Here is a 15830-nt window from a genome sequence, read left to right as displayed (position 1 = left end):
CGGAAAGGTTGCAGTGTTTGTACGATAAACTCTTTCCTCTCTAGGAGAGGCTAACAACACTGTTGTAGTATAGTACTGAACGGATCTGATAATGGCAGTATTCGTTATTGCTATATACTGAAAGATACAATCTCGAGAGTTTAGTATTTCTTAGTCTTTGTACGTAACATTGTATATATGTTCATTTGATTATACACCACCTTGAATTATCAATATGCAAGTGTTTTTAGTAGCCCAATGCATTATAATATCTTAGGTTATACTCCCTCCGTCCCACCGAAGATGACTCACTTTCCTTTTTTCGTTCGTCCCAACCAAAATGACCCCTTTCTTATTTAGGAAATATTTAAAATACTCAATCTTATTTTCTTTTTTCTTACTTTATTCATCTCTATTACTTTTAAACACCCAACAACCTTTTCTCTCTCTTACTTTTTGCATCTCTCATACTTTTAAATATCAACAACCTTTCATCTCTCTTAATTAATTCATCTTTTCTACTTTTGAACACCCAACAAATTTCTCTCTCCTTTTTTAAACACTTTAAATTAGCATGCATACAATCTTGTGTCGTCCCAAGAAGAGGTCATCTTCATTGGGACGGAGGGAGTGGTAATTAGATGGCTAGAATATATAAATAATATTATTACACTAAATTTGCATGCCAAGGGTAGTATGATTATATCCCAAAAGGTGTTTAGGAAATATTTTTATTATTCAGTAAACTAGTCAGTTGAAATGTATTCCATGAATAATAAATAAAGTTCCAAATTATAAAACTCTTGGTAAAAGATATTAATTTAATTCCAAGTATCATAACAGACCAAATAAATAAATTAATAGATGATAAAATCTTGAATTCAGAAATATTATAAATCAAATTGGAACTCAAGTCTAGTGGTATAAAATAATATTCAATTGAATATTCAATGGGCTAGTCCAACCAATTCATCCATTGATCCCTAACCCTAGTCGAAAGAATTCTTTATAAATAGAGATGAAGAGAAGACAAGATGATATGAATTTTGCGCTCTAGCCTCCTTCTCTGACCATAAAATCGGCACCCCCCTAGTATAGAAGAAAGAATTTTTTTTCTAACTCTCCTCATGCAGATCTAGATCTAATTCTTCGTGTTTTTTGTAATAAAATTAGGGTTCTTGTCTTCGTAGCTTCATCTAGATCTATCAATGTAATATCCCGAATTTTCGAACCCTAATTTTAGAGCCCTAGAATTTTATTGATGACGTGGGAGACGAGAATTAATTGATGGATGAATTTATTGCATGAGTTTCTTTGACCGAGTCGAGTTTAGAGTTGCGTTGGAAGTTTGAAAAGTCAAACTTGTTGATTATATGATGTGGCATGTGATTAATTAAATTATGAGGTGAATTATTTGGGTGAGTGAGAATATTAGGGAAAATTTCCATAAATACTAGCCACCTAATTCTTGAGATTTTCGAACCCCTTCACTCTTTGGAGAGGAAATTCTATTTTTCCGGATTTAATTTAATTCTTGGGATATTTATCCAAATTAAATCCAAAATCCAATTTTTTCCTTATTTCTATGAGAAAAATCGACACCCCCCTTATTTATTGGTGATTTTCGAAAATCACCCATGTTGGGAAGGAAGTATTATTTTACTTGTTTAATTGATTCCTTATTGATTTCCTTCCATACCTAAAATCAAATATTCTATCAAATCTTACCATACCTCAAGAACTTGCCATACCTTATTTTAGTTAATATTCAAAATCCATTCCTTATTTGATACCCATACTAAACGCCTATTTTCAATCCCTAGTTGGGAGAATTCTTATTTTTATTTGCTCCGTGATATTTTATTCTACTCCGGAAAATATACCAAACAAAATCTTGGCTAAATAAGGGCCATAATTTTCGAAAACTACATGCCTTGAGACCTAGTTCATTTTGTTATTTCTTCTTCCCTATTCCACAATATTTTATTGTGTAGAATCAAATCTTACAAAATATTCTATTTGTTTACCTAAAGATTTTATTGAGCACTATAAATAAGAGAACCCCTGACCCTAGCCATCACAAATTTTCGCCCCCCACCCCAAATACACGCCTCTCTCCCTCTCTTCTCACTCTCTCAATTTTCTTCTACTTTTCTCCAATAATCCTCCATCCTTTTAGAAGAAATAGAGTTTGAGCCTCAAGATTTTTGAAGAACCAAGTCTTTACTTCTTTTCTACCGTTCGTTTTTCTCAAAAAGGTATTCTCATATTAATCTTCTTCTTTCTACTCGATTCCTCTTCTTTCTAACCGATTAATCGGTATTCTTGAACCCTCATGCATCTTGTTTGAGTGAAAGTGGGATAAAGGGGATATGGAATATATGTGCGCATGTGTGTGTGCGTCGTGTGTGTGTGCGTTGCGTGTGTGTGCGCGTTGCGTGAGTGTGTGCATGTTGCGTGTGTGTGTGTGTTGTGTGTATGTTGGCAAAGTACGCATGTGTGACATATATTGATGTTAGATCTAGAGTTGAGATGCGAATGGAACTTATGTGATGAACATGGCCTTGATTGATGATGTTAAGATAAATCGATGGGAAAAGCGAAAGCGTTGAGACATGCATGTTTTAGGAGTTGATTTTGAATCTGATTTGCGATATGTGCCTATGTGATTTAAAAGGTGAAACCTCGGTTGCGAAGCAGGATAACAAAGGAAAGAACATACTTGAAATCTAAGCAGTCGAAGTGGGCTTTATTCTTAAACTCTCTCTTATGTTGCAAATTTATGAATGTGGAGAAATAAGGGTGGTTTAACTGTTATGCCATGCCTATGTCTGTTTTGTTGTGATATTGTGCGCCTGATGCCCAGTTTGAGAGTTCGCTCCATTGGGCTATAGGGCTATGGATATGTTTAAACGAATTCGGGTCTGAGTAGGGCCGCAAACCCTACTAGGTTGTGTACACGGTGGGATCGGGAGCCGTCCTTGCTAGTCGGCCGGTCTCGTGGGCGAAAAGTGTGGCCACACTTTCGTCGCACCATGGAAATGTTGTGATTGTGGATATTGATGAGGAAATTGGGGAGTTGTTTGACTGGCCAGTCTAAGAAAATAATTTTTGTGATACTCGTGATATTCTCTTATAACTGCTTAAACTCGAGCTCACTATGGTAAGGGTGGCATAACTTATAAAATGTTTTGGCAACGAGCTCACTGAGTATTTCAAAATACTCAGCCCTGCATGTGTTTTCCTTATGTGCAGGTTGAATGGCGACGAGCAGTGGCGGGTGTTGAGCATATTAATTAATTAAGATGAATGTTTTGAACTTCGAGTGTAGTCGTGTCTTCATACATGGCTTCACTTTCTCTTGGTCGTTTCCGCTGAATTTTTGATACACTTTAGTATTGTTTTGGATACTTTGCACTTATTCCTTTCGGTTTAGAAGCTTTAGACTTCTTGTGGGTTTTTTCTTGGAAATTATGTTAAACTCTTGAGATTTTTGGTCGTAATTTATGGTACCTTTCTTTTACTTATTAAAGCTTCTAGGTTAAACCGTTGACTTATTGCTCTGATAGTTCCTTTAAATACTTTGGTCAAAACTCTTTAAATGAAACCCTAGCCTATCTTAAATTCTTTCAAGTCCGTTTTGGTAGCAGTCGCCGCATTTATTGTACCCTAGAAATCCGGGCTGTTACAATCAAGGTTGTCTAAGATTTGTCCACGCAATGAACAAATGAAGTTCCAAACCTGAAAACTCTTTGGAAAAGATATTAAATTTATTTCATAGTCTAGCATACAAAAGAATTAATTTAATGGATATTGACATCTTAAACATGAAAATGTTATATAAATTAAAATGGAACCCAGATTACTCGTAATTTTAGGATTAATTTTAGGATTGGATGAAAAGTAGATATTTTTCTCTATAGCCGCACAAAATAATATTCGATTTGATATAAATTAAATTATGAGTTGATTAGTTTAATTAGTAATTATCCAATAGGTTGGCCCAATCTAATTCATCCATGGATTCCTTGTTGGAACATATATACTAAAAAACATTTTTCGAGTTTATTTTTGAATTTGATAAATTGCTTGTATATTGTAAACACTCTTCATTTAATGAGAATAATGAATGTTTTCTTCATACTGTGTATTTTACTTTAATAGGTATTGACCGTATTTAATTATATATTAAATTATATAATTAAAACGCCGGAAAGTAAAATCAGTCTAAGTCTTCTACATTGAAGGTTGGGTCGTGGAACAGGTCATCACAGTAGGTGGCCCAACCGGTACCTTGTAGAAGTAAAACTTTTTCACAACCTAGATAGGCTTTGGCTACCTATCGTGAAAGGTTGTAGTGTCCATCCGAAAGTCGTCTTTACCTTGAGAATGACTAGTGACACTGGTGTGGTATAGCATTGAATGGATCTAAAGTATAGACACGTCTTTGTTGCTATCTACTGTAAGACGATGTCTTAGAGATTTAATATTTCCTAATCTTTGTAATAATATAGGACATACGTTATTTAATCATACGCTACTTTGACTTATCAATAGGTGCGGGTTTTTCGCAACCCAATATTCCTGATATCTTGGGTAGTAGTAATTAATAACTAGTATGGTGTCAGTTTTATTATTACATTGAATCGTGTGCCTGCGTGGTTTGACTATATCCCCAAGAGGTGTTCGAGAGAAGTTCTATTATTCGGAAACCCGGCCGGTTTGGATTTAATCCAAGAATAAATAGAAAAAGGAAAAGTATATTTTGATATACATCTCGTACTAGACAAACTCTTGGAAATAAAAGATATTAATTAATTTTAAGTCTATAGCAGACTACAAATTAATTAATGGATATAGAAAGTCTTAGACACAGGAAATAATATATTAAAGAGGTTAACTCGGATTGCTTGTAATCACGGATTGGATGGGCGGTCAATATTTCTTCTATAATGGCACAAGAAATATTCCATTGGCCTTATATTAAATTATGGGTTATAATTTAATTAGTAAAGAAGGTCCAATGGGGGAGGCCCAATCCAAGCCCCATAGATCCCTAACCTAGCCCATCATAAACTCTATAAATAAGAATGTAAGGAGATGAGACAAGGATTATCACAAACCCAAGCCTCCACACTTGGCTTTCTTGTCTTCTCCTTCAAGATTCTTATAATTTCTAAGAGATTCCTCCCACAAGGAATTTAGATCTATAGAGTTAAGGGTCATAGGTTAGAAGATCTTTGGTCTTGCATTCACAATCAAGCTTCAAGATCTACACGTGGAGAAGTAGCAAGCCACTTCGATTCTTTGGAGAATCATTGTTGTAAGTATTCAACAACATAATTTAATTTAAATTATGTGATTAATTGAGCAATTATATGTTTCTACATGTTCAAGCATGAAATTGAATCGACCCACATAATCACATAAATAGATTCTTATGTGGATTTATTTGTTTTGCATTTTCCGCTGCAATTATCCCCAACATTCCTAACCTAGTCCATACATATACATGGCTCTATAAATAGAGATAGAAGTGAAGAAAAAACCTAAACCCTAGTCTCCTTACTCAAAATCAACACCTCTTACGGTCTGAAGAGAGGAGAGAACAATTTTTCTAGCTCTTCTTGTGCCGATCTACATCTAATTCTTCCAGTTCTTTGAATTACTAGGGCACTTGTCTACATGTATGTTATCTAGATCTATTTTGATTATCCGAGATATGCTCATGCAAATGGGTAATCATGAGCAAGGGAATAAGTTAGAAGATCTGAGTTTAAGTCAAGATTCTACACGTAGAGAAGGTGCAAGTCACGTCGATCCTTTGGAGCATCCTAGCGATACAACCACACACATTTAATTTATGTAATTTATGCGAATTTGACGTGTTTACCATAGATCTATGTGTTTTACACCAAAACAGATGTATTTAATTAATCACCTAAATAGATTTGCTTTGGGATCTATTTAATTAACGCGTATTTCTGCTGTGCAATCCCAATACTATACATATAAAAAATTCTCAACTAAGCATGTTACGTACATCACTTTAAATTTATCGGCAAAAAGGATAGTGACTCCACACTAGCACTACCCAGCAAATGAGATATCTCGCTACTTCACTTTTTACACGTCAACTAAAACTCCATTGACTTTCTTGCTCTATCTTAGATCTTGTATTTTCCTATATTTACGCTTGAACTTGGTTTGCGTCAATCTTTGATAAAATTCAAAATTGATAGTTTGAGCTAGAAGCCCAAAATCTGAAATGGGAGAAGAGGTACGAGGAACTTGGAGTCGAGGTGGTCGGCGTGGACATGTAGTGTCCTAACGAGGTCACTAGTAACTCGGGGCGGTGCATGGTAGTTGAACAAGCGAGAAGTAGGGGTTGATAGAGGTGCCCACGGTTCCGAAACCGGCGATTACGGTTCAGAACCGCCGGTTCCGGTTTTAGAAATTGCCAAACCAGAACCGAACCACGAGGGTGTTTCGCGGTTACGGTTCCGATTCCAAAACTGCCGGTTTCGGTTCCAAACCGGCGATTTTTCGACGGTTTTTTACGGTTCGGAACCGCCAGTATTTTTGCGATTTTTTGCGGTTTCGGCTTGGTTTCACGGTTTTTCGCGGTTCTGGTGTGGAACCGTCCAGAATCGGTGGTTCCGGCACGGTTTCAGTTCGAAAATTTTTGAACCTGAACCGAACCACGGTTCAAAAATTGACGGTTTCGGTTCGGGTCAATTCTGACAGTTTCGGTTTGGAACCGGTTACAGTTTCGGTTCGGAACCGGTTACGGTTTCGGTTTTAATCGCTGGTTCGGTAAACTTTGGGCAGGTCTAGGGGTTGACAATGAGGAGTAGAAAATGGCGAGAGAGAAAGAGGGGGTGAGGAGATAAAGATGAGCTATTATTCCAAATATTATTTCCCTTCTGCAAAATGATTTTTCCTTTCCCTAAGCTAACACATTTTGTACATACTCCCCTCATTTCACTTTATCATCACAAATCAAATTAAAGCATACATATATTATATGACAGGTATATGTTGTAGGATCTATTATGTATCTTTTGATTTGTTATAAACCATATATGGCTTATGCATTTAGCGTGATAAACAGATTCAATAAAAATTCTAGAGAGAATATTGAAAACTATCGAATCTATTCTTAAGCACCTTAAAAGGAACTAAAGGATAATTCATAGTCTATGGTGTGTATCGATAATTATCAGTTACTAGATATACTGATATTAGTTTCCAAATATAGTTTGAATCTCAGTTTGGACATATGATGTTCTTAATGATGGTGCATTAAGTTGGAATAGTTCCAAACAAATTTAAGTGTTGGTTTAGTCATCAATGCTAACGAGCTAGATCAAAATTAACAGAAATGAGTAGTTTAAAATTAAAAAGAGTACCTACTAAATTACAGAACCTTCCAGCAAGTCTCTATGTGTATCAAAGCACAAGAAGGACTTGGAGTGCCTAGTTGTTGTGTGCTTTGAATCAAGTTTGTATGTCTTTAAAACAATATTACTACATCCGTCCCCCAAAATTTGCTACGCTTTGACCCGACACAGATTTTAAGAAATGTAATGGAAAGTGAGTTGTAAAAGTTAGTGGGATGTGGGTCCTATTTTTAAAGTATTAGTTTTATAATAAAATGTGAGTAGAAATGAGTTAGTGGAATATGAAGTCCACTACCAAAAATGATAAAAGTGAAGTGTATCAAATTTTCAGGGACGGACCAAAATAGTAAACTGTATCAAATTTTTAGGGACAGAGGTGGTATGTATTAAGACACACCTACGAGATCACATCCCATGAAAATATCATTTTCTATGGGTTTTGTGCATTTAGTGAAATAATTAACTTGATTATTTGCTTTTATTCTTACATACCCTACAATTATGACTGTCATTAATAGTGTGAGCTGCTGATAAAGCATGATTCTAAAATAGTTTTAACCAATGATCATTTGAAGCCTACAGAAATTTCACATCTCAGTATTAATTTAAAATAGTTTTAACCAATGATCATTTGAGGCCTACAGAAATTTCACAGCATCTCAGTATTAATTTAAAGACATCATTTTAGTCACAGAGACATTTAAAGCAACAATCTCAGCATTACTTTGACGACAACTGACCATCATATCAAAAATCCGAATTGAAAATTGAAAATAATCAGTCCATTTCCAAAATTAAAAATTCGATGAACATTCACTCAATTAAATTCACAATTTGGATAACTAGAAAAAACATGTCTAGGAAAAGCGACACAAAAATGATAGAAGACGTTGCACTGTATCACCAAGGAAGCATCTCAGAATTTACACTGCATCGACCAATTTGACAATATAAACAATAACTATAGCAATTTTAAGGATAATTGAATATAACACAGTAACACTGATAAATTTCAAGCTGTCATTTGAAATCTTGGTTATTTAACAAAGGGCAACTATTCATTCAATTGATATAATAATCTTAGCTGCATTCCTTTAATTAATAGCAGCTTAAATAATTGCCCCACTTGAACCAGAAAAGGTAAAAGAGAAGGAAAAAAAGGGCAGAAAATACCAGGCATGTGAGGCCTCTAATCCTCCCATGCCTAAAACTACAATCTTAACAAGAAATAATTAGGCAACAAATGAACAAAATCTAAAGAGGTGGTGATGAAGAAGTACGAGGTCTATCCAGAATTCAGCCTCCTTTCTTACCTAAGAAAAATAAATAACAGCCACGTACTCACACACACGGAAAATGAGACAATGCCAAAGGGGCAGTGATTATGCAGAGCAGCCGATTATGGCAAGCATGGAACGAATTAAATGTCACCTCGACGGTCCCAGTCAGTTACTCCAATGCCAATTCTGAACTGATAAAAGCAGTTGCGGCCTGCTGGCGTTCCAACATTGGAGTTACTCCACATCTTTGTTTGAGAGGCTTTTAACACCATCTAACTGGAGAGCGTCAGCCAAGTTATCTGACAATTTATTTATCGAATCGGTAGTAAGAGTATCCGTCGTATTTCCAGTAGGAGTAGCTCGCTGTTTTGCCTTCCTGTCCAGCAAGGCTTTCTCTCGCTCATCATAGAAGTTAAAATCATCAAGAAGAGAGGTGTCAGCATCATGGTTCTTGAAGATCATTAACATTTCAATTCCTTGTTCTAGTTTCACCTAAAATATAGAAATACCATCAAGTTAGTCATATGCATCAACGCATAGAAAACAAGATGATTAAAAGGTTAGCACACACAATAATGAACCTCCAAGAAGAGTGGATGATCTATACATGTATGGTATAGAAAACTAAAGTCTTGACAGCATTATAGTAATTTGACCCAGAACTGACATCCTACGTAGTTGGGCATTAGGAGTTTTTAATTTTGCTGGTGAATAATTGGATATGAAAAGAGGAGACAATCCAAAAGGAGAACACAAAAAGAACAAGGAAGAGGATAAAAAAGAGCCATTAACTGCACACTTTGGACAGAAAAAAATTCCTCCTCCGAAGAGCCCAGAAACCAATGGCCACGAAATCCAAGACCTTTAGCTATAGATTATAGATGTAGCCTTCAAGAGAAGTAGAATATAGTCTGCCATGTGATTAGCAAGTTAAGGAAACTTTTGCGAGGTGAAAGTCACTAATTCACTTGATACAGGTAAGCTCTGATATCTAATGTTTTCTAATAAATTGGAGTAGAATATAACTTTGGCTAGAACACCTTCAAATAGCAACATTGAGTGACAACAGTTAAACACATTGAAATGGAACAAAATATTTCAGAAGATAGCAGAACCTCTTGTGAGTCTCGACTGTGAGTAACAGGCTTGTTGTCATTATTTTCAAGAAGTATGTGACGGAAGCGACTGATTGGGTACATCTTTGATAATATGCCATTTAACAGGAAACTGACCACTCCACCGATCCTGCTGCCAGTAGTCAGCATTGGTCTCAAAGTCAACAGATCCAACCATCTCAGCTACCCCACAAAACTGTCCACTGGCATTGACCTGCAAGTAATCACACTTATTCCTATAGCAAACATGCAGAAACGGATATAGCAGTCACCATAAAAGATCCACCAAATGCATGCTTCAATTGTGATGTAATTTCATGCAATTATTACTGGCTATGTGATATGGAATAACAATCAATATAATTGCATAACATTGTGGTTAAGTGATGTGGAAAACATCGGACTTCGACACGCCCAGACAAAGAGATCCACATTGACTTGGGTCTACTGATACCATGATAGAAATGGGTCAATCAACCTAAAGGGGAGGGTTATACAAGAATATATAAATGAGACAGGATCATCATCAAGTTGATGTAGGACAAGAATGGGGGTTTTCAACAACTATTACAAAGTTGAAGACCAAAAAGTCATACTATAAGGGATACAGGATTGTGACACGGTATATAAGTCATAAGTGATGTCCAATCAACTAGCAATGAATGTCCCCATCACCAAAAAGTTTGGTTCCATGGTAATGCAAGTATGTTTATTAACAGTGCCATACAATTATTTGCTAAAATATGTGGCTTATAGTTCTTTTAATTGTTCAAGTTTCTTTTTCAGGAGATCGCAGACAGAAAATCTCCCATACAAATTTATCAATCAACAGTCTCAGAAAATAATAACAAGCAGATCAGATTCCTACATGACATGAATTAATAGAGTAAAAGTTCAAGAATCTTACAGAAAAAAAGAGAAAGATTGGACAAATGCCCTCCATTTCTTTTGCTTCATTATACGCAGCATCCAATTTTCGGTTTCCAAGTGGTGTGCTGGCCCAAACATTGTATTTAATACTTTTATGGATATTGTCTTCGCTGAATGACTTGATGACAAAGAATTTTGCATGTTCATAATCAGTTACGAAATCTGGGGAGTTAAAATGTTGGACATGAAATCTAGAAGTAGATCCAACGTCTTTACTGCTATCAGTAGATCCTTCTTATGGAGAAATCTTGCTTGTGGGCTTCAAAGCCCTAGGTCCTCGGTTCCGATCACCAGAAATACCAAGTGTATCTGTAGAGATATTGACAGTATCTCTATCCCTTTCACGTCTTCCACCTCTGTCACTTGTAAATCGAGTCCGGTTGGAATTAGGCCCAAGAGTGCTCTGGTAAGAACCACTATGGGGAAAATGCCTAGCTGAGGAGTTTACCGTTAAACCAAAACCCTGATATGATGCCTGCCATACAATATCAGCAATCCAGAAAAAAATGAGAATTTAATACGCTGGATATTTTGAAGTGTTTTACGGAAGATTTTCCATTTGATCAACCATCACTACAATATATACATTTTACACAAGAGATACTGGCATTAGATATTCAAGAAACAAGATATAAGAGGAAAATTAATGACACATGCCTCCATATACATAACTCAACAGATGGGAACATAGTGGAACATAAATGGCTTTTAAGTATTATGTGGATTGCAGGTTGGAGAATGAGCTGGGAACAGAAACTGAAAGCATATGGGAAAAACAATAAAAATAAAGTGTCTATCAGCTTTTAATTAATCACCTGCTTGACTACGACTCTAATTTTTCTCCTTTAAAGTGACTCACCATCCATCTTATTAACAGACTTACAAATTTCTAAAGTTTCTAGGCAGATATGATCTTTCACTGCTCAAGCAGATTTAAACACAAAAGTGAAATAAAGGAAAACAAGTTTTCTCTACTCAGTGGATGGTTAATTGGCTATACAAGAATATATCCTTTTTCTGCAGTGTATATTTTGTCAAAAAACGCTTGACAAACCTGTGCAACATTTTGCTCATACGATCCAAGTATGCCAATAGGTTGAGGATACACATTTCCAGAAGTTAATGGAGACATGAACCTGCTAGTATCTAAGGAACTCGAACGGCTTGGCATTGGTTCGTTAGAAGCAAACTCGCCAGGGAAATTGTAAAGACCATGACCACTATTCCCAGAAAGATCCTCCACCACCAAAAGAACCAAATGGTAGATAGTAACCTGACCCTGGCCCAAAAAATGCGTTGTCAATAAGGTTTTCTTGGCTGCCATTTCCTGATGGTATCAATTCAGTCTGTGAAGCTGGAAGTCCCGAAGTAACATGAGGTGGGCCAGGTGAAACTGCTGGCGGATAGTAAGGGGGAGTCACAGGCATTTGGTGTAGAGAAAACAGTTGACCATCAATCATTATTGAAGACATTGGGCTAGCAAGTGGGGAAAACTGTCCATATGCCATCTGGGAGTCGAAGCCATAGCTTGGTGGGAAGAAGAGTGAAGAGTTATCATTGTACATTCCCTTTTACAAGGTTAAAACATGTATTAGTGTCTATGTTTTCAGTTCATAAGAAAATATATGTATGAAATATTTACACTCACTGGAGGTATGACATGCAAGTTGTTGGCATTAACATAGTTAGAATGGTCATCCCAGTTACCACTGCCATTATCATAACCTAAAGGAAAAGCAATGTTAGAGGAAATTCCAAATAATGCAAGGTGTAACATAGACATGCATGAACAGGACATAGTCATCATTTATTGGTAGCACCAGGCGACATTATAATTCCCTTACATGTTTCTTTTTGTTAGGGGATGAGAGAAGAAACAGAGTGCCTAAAAGGAAATGATGACCAATTCCAACAATAACAACACTCGTAAGCACTTTTCTAGTTTTCTCTGTATAAGGTAAATGTGCTTGCCGAAGCTGTGCTAGAGAAATCAGCACAGTTGGCATGACCATCAAAGCCTAAAGTCAATATGTTTGGTACACTTGAAGTAGGAGTTGCCAACCTAGAAGTTCACATTTATACAGACTTGGTCAGGTAACTCAAAATTTAATTCCTATACATAGATTCTATGGGTTCATATTTTCCCTGCACGGCAGAAGCTTCTATGATTATCCTGCAATAATCTTGCAAATATGCCATCATTATCACTATTGGAACACTAAAGAAAATGTATGCCCACATCAGGACATAAATTTCTATGCATGAACGACTAAAAATGAGATCAATTGTCATGGATACAATTAATCATGTCTGTTGTGCTACAGGGAAAAAAAAATATCCATCCAAGTTTTGTCAATTAACTACCTCCAAAATAGTAACCTTGTTCTTGAGGGGTATACGCATTGAATGGATGCACTGCGGTAAGAGTTCCACTTGGTTCTGAAGTTGCTGGCTGATCTTTTGTGGTTCTTGAGGCACCTGAAATTGCAGTATCTGGAGAAGGATTTGTAGAAGCAATTCTTTCACCTTTTGGCGAGGGATGCTGGTAACAAGTTGAAAGAGAAGTAGAAATGGAGCACATCAGATATGCTAAAAACACATAAGGATTTACAAGCATGGTAAAGGATCAGATTAATGAAGAGACCTGTTCAGGCAATTTATGTTTCTCAACAGCTCGGTCACCTGGATCCAACAATAATTTACATAGAAAAACAAAAACTTACAATCAATATCAACAATATGGAGCTTACTCAGGTACAAACTAAAGCAGTAAAAAAATTCTTATGTGCAATTATATATCATAACATGGTTAAAGAGAAAACAAATCCTACAAGATGGTGGTGGGGTACTAAAAAGTGTGCATTTGTCAACCAAAATTAATTTGATGAGTGCATCAAGAATTAACGGAGGTTGTGATCAAGGTCCGATTTCAAGATTAAAATTCTGCAGCGTTAAGGAGTCTTAAAAATTCAGAAAATAAAGGAATGAGGCAACAACACTAAAATACATCCTTTCCCAATTAACCATATATTCAGTTCCAAGACAACTAAGAGATTGTATAGCAAATCGTGATTTGTCTTCGATTCAAAATTGAGCACATTTTAGTGACAGCTCAGTTAAGACTTCACCTAAACCATTCGAACATAACATGTACAATATGATACATAAATCGCCCCAATCTGAGAAATGCAAATCAAAAGAGATTTCGACATTCCAATACCAAAGCAGCCATTGGTGGCGATTAAATGCCCCACAGTGAGTGTATAGTATGAATTCGAGGGCATGAGGTGACGTGACACAATAAAAATTTAATCACGAGCAAGTAAAATAAATGAGCACAGTCGATAAAAAGGTGAGAACGAACCAGTAGATTGAATGGGAGCGAAGCGATCGAGGCTCGGCTGATTACCGTCTTCCATTAAACGCAATCAAATTAACTCAAAACCAATCAAATTGAAAAAATAGCCACTAAAAAACCAGATCTACCGGGAACTGAATCACTCAGTTGATGATCCAACTAAACGAATCGAATTAGTTGGATCGAGTATATAAGTGTGTACGCGCGAAAGCCCTCTCCTTCCATAGAAAATTGGAATTCGCTCTCAATTTTGCTTGGGCATCTAGAGAATGCTAGAACTGGCTTCGCGGGAGGGTTTGAAAACAAACAGACACTAAAGGGTTTTAGAGCGAGCAATATATGCATACAACATGTGCATGCATACATGCATTCACTTTGGATTCATTTCCGATACCACTTCAATTTATACTTGTTTAACCTAGAGGTGGCCAAACCCAACCGGCGGGTCGGAACCGGAACCGGAACCGGACGGTTCCGGTTCGAAATCCAGTTTCACGGTTATAACGGGCCGGTATCGGCGGTTAACCGGGAATATGTAGCCGTCGCCGGTACATTCCTAGGGTTGCAGGCGTAGGGCTGAAAAAGGTCGGAAAACTGCCGGTTTGTGTCGGAAAACCGGCGGTTTCTGACACAAAACCGCCGGTTCCCGACAGTTCATGGCTAGGGTTCAGGCGTAGGCGTAGGGTTGCAGCGTAGGGTCTGAAAAGGTGTCGGAAACCGCCGGTTTTCAGTCAGAAACCGGCGGTTTTCGACAGTTTTCAAATTTTGAAATTCAATATATATATATATATTTTTTTAATATCAGATTTTTCCCCCATTTTTCATCTATAAATACCCCCTTCTTCATCACTTCTACTCACCTCATTCTTGTGTAAACAAGTATTTCTCTCTCAATCTCCAATTCTCTATTCTCTACCTCATTCTCTCAATTTGCTCTCTACTTGTTTACCTAAGTTGTTCATCAATTTTCATAATTTGCTCTTCATATTAGTTACAACTTGTTCAACTACGTTACTATAAAAAAATATGTCTTCTTCTCGTGGTGGTGGTGACCGTGATTGACGGGGCAAAGGAATTGCCGAAGATCAATCTACCCGTCCGAAAAAATCACGACGACCTACTCGTCGAGAAATTTTGGAAGAGGTTTCCCATGCTGAGGTTGTTCGCTTACAAGTAAGTTATAAAATATTTTGCATATTATTTTTTTATACATAACTTAATAAGTTTGAGTTCATGAATTTTCTATGTTCATCTTCTAAATTCTAATTCGTACATATACTACTATTTGTAGATGGAAGAAGATCGTCGTGCAGCTGCAGCCATTGCACTAGCCCAATTGGGTGGTCATGGCGCGGTTGGCGCCGAATCCGATGCTGGGTTGGGTGATAATTACATATCGTCGATGCTTACGAAATTGATGATGTTAATGTTAATCTGACCGATGATAATGAGGACAGTGACGGTGACCATGAAAATGAGGAAATGCCCCCCCCCCCCCCCCCTCACAAGACGGCCGCGGAGAAAAATCTAAATATAAATCTGATATATTTGTGAAACATTTCAAAAAGGTCCCAATAGTGTCTTCCGCTAATGAAGTGCCGATATTTTTTATGGCATATTGTAACTACTGCACCAAAAATACAAATTCAAGAAGTCCGGGGGATATGGCTCTCTCATCCGTCACATGCAGAAGATTAATCCCAAACTATATGAGCATAGCGCTAGCCAAACCCAACTCAACTTCCAAAGTGCGAGTGCCCATGGC

At 36.8% G+C, this 15830-nt stretch overlaps 1 pseudogene across 1 annotated transcript; it reads right to left on the bottom strand.

The window, feature by feature from the left end:
- Window positions 1–8344: 8344 nt before the first annotated feature.
- Window positions 8345–14403, bottom strand: LOC125187856 (YTH domain-containing protein ECT4-like; annotated as a pseudogene). The gene is made up of 8 exons (XR_016130432.1): window positions 14072–14403; window positions 13352–13389; window positions 13072–13249; window positions 12356–12432; window positions 11762–12275; window positions 10685–11182; window positions 9778–9991; window positions 8345–9154 (listed from the first exon to the last, which is right to left on the bottom strand). The product of XR_016130432.1 is annotated as a YTH domain-containing protein ECT4-like (transcript).
- Between the last annotated feature and the right edge of the window lie 1427 nt (window positions 14404–15830).

The sequence above is a fragment of the Salvia hispanica genome, chromosome 5 (genome assembly GCF_029641045.1).
Source record: "Salvia hispanica isolate PSC_SH4W2 chromosome 5, Shi_PSC_v1, whole genome shotgun sequence".
Lineage (NCBI taxonomy): Eukaryota > Viridiplantae > Streptophyta > Magnoliopsida > Lamiales > Lamiaceae > Salvia > Salvia hispanica.
Note: the sequence above shows the minus strand (reverse complement) of the source record. Positions and strands in the feature narration are given on the sequence as shown.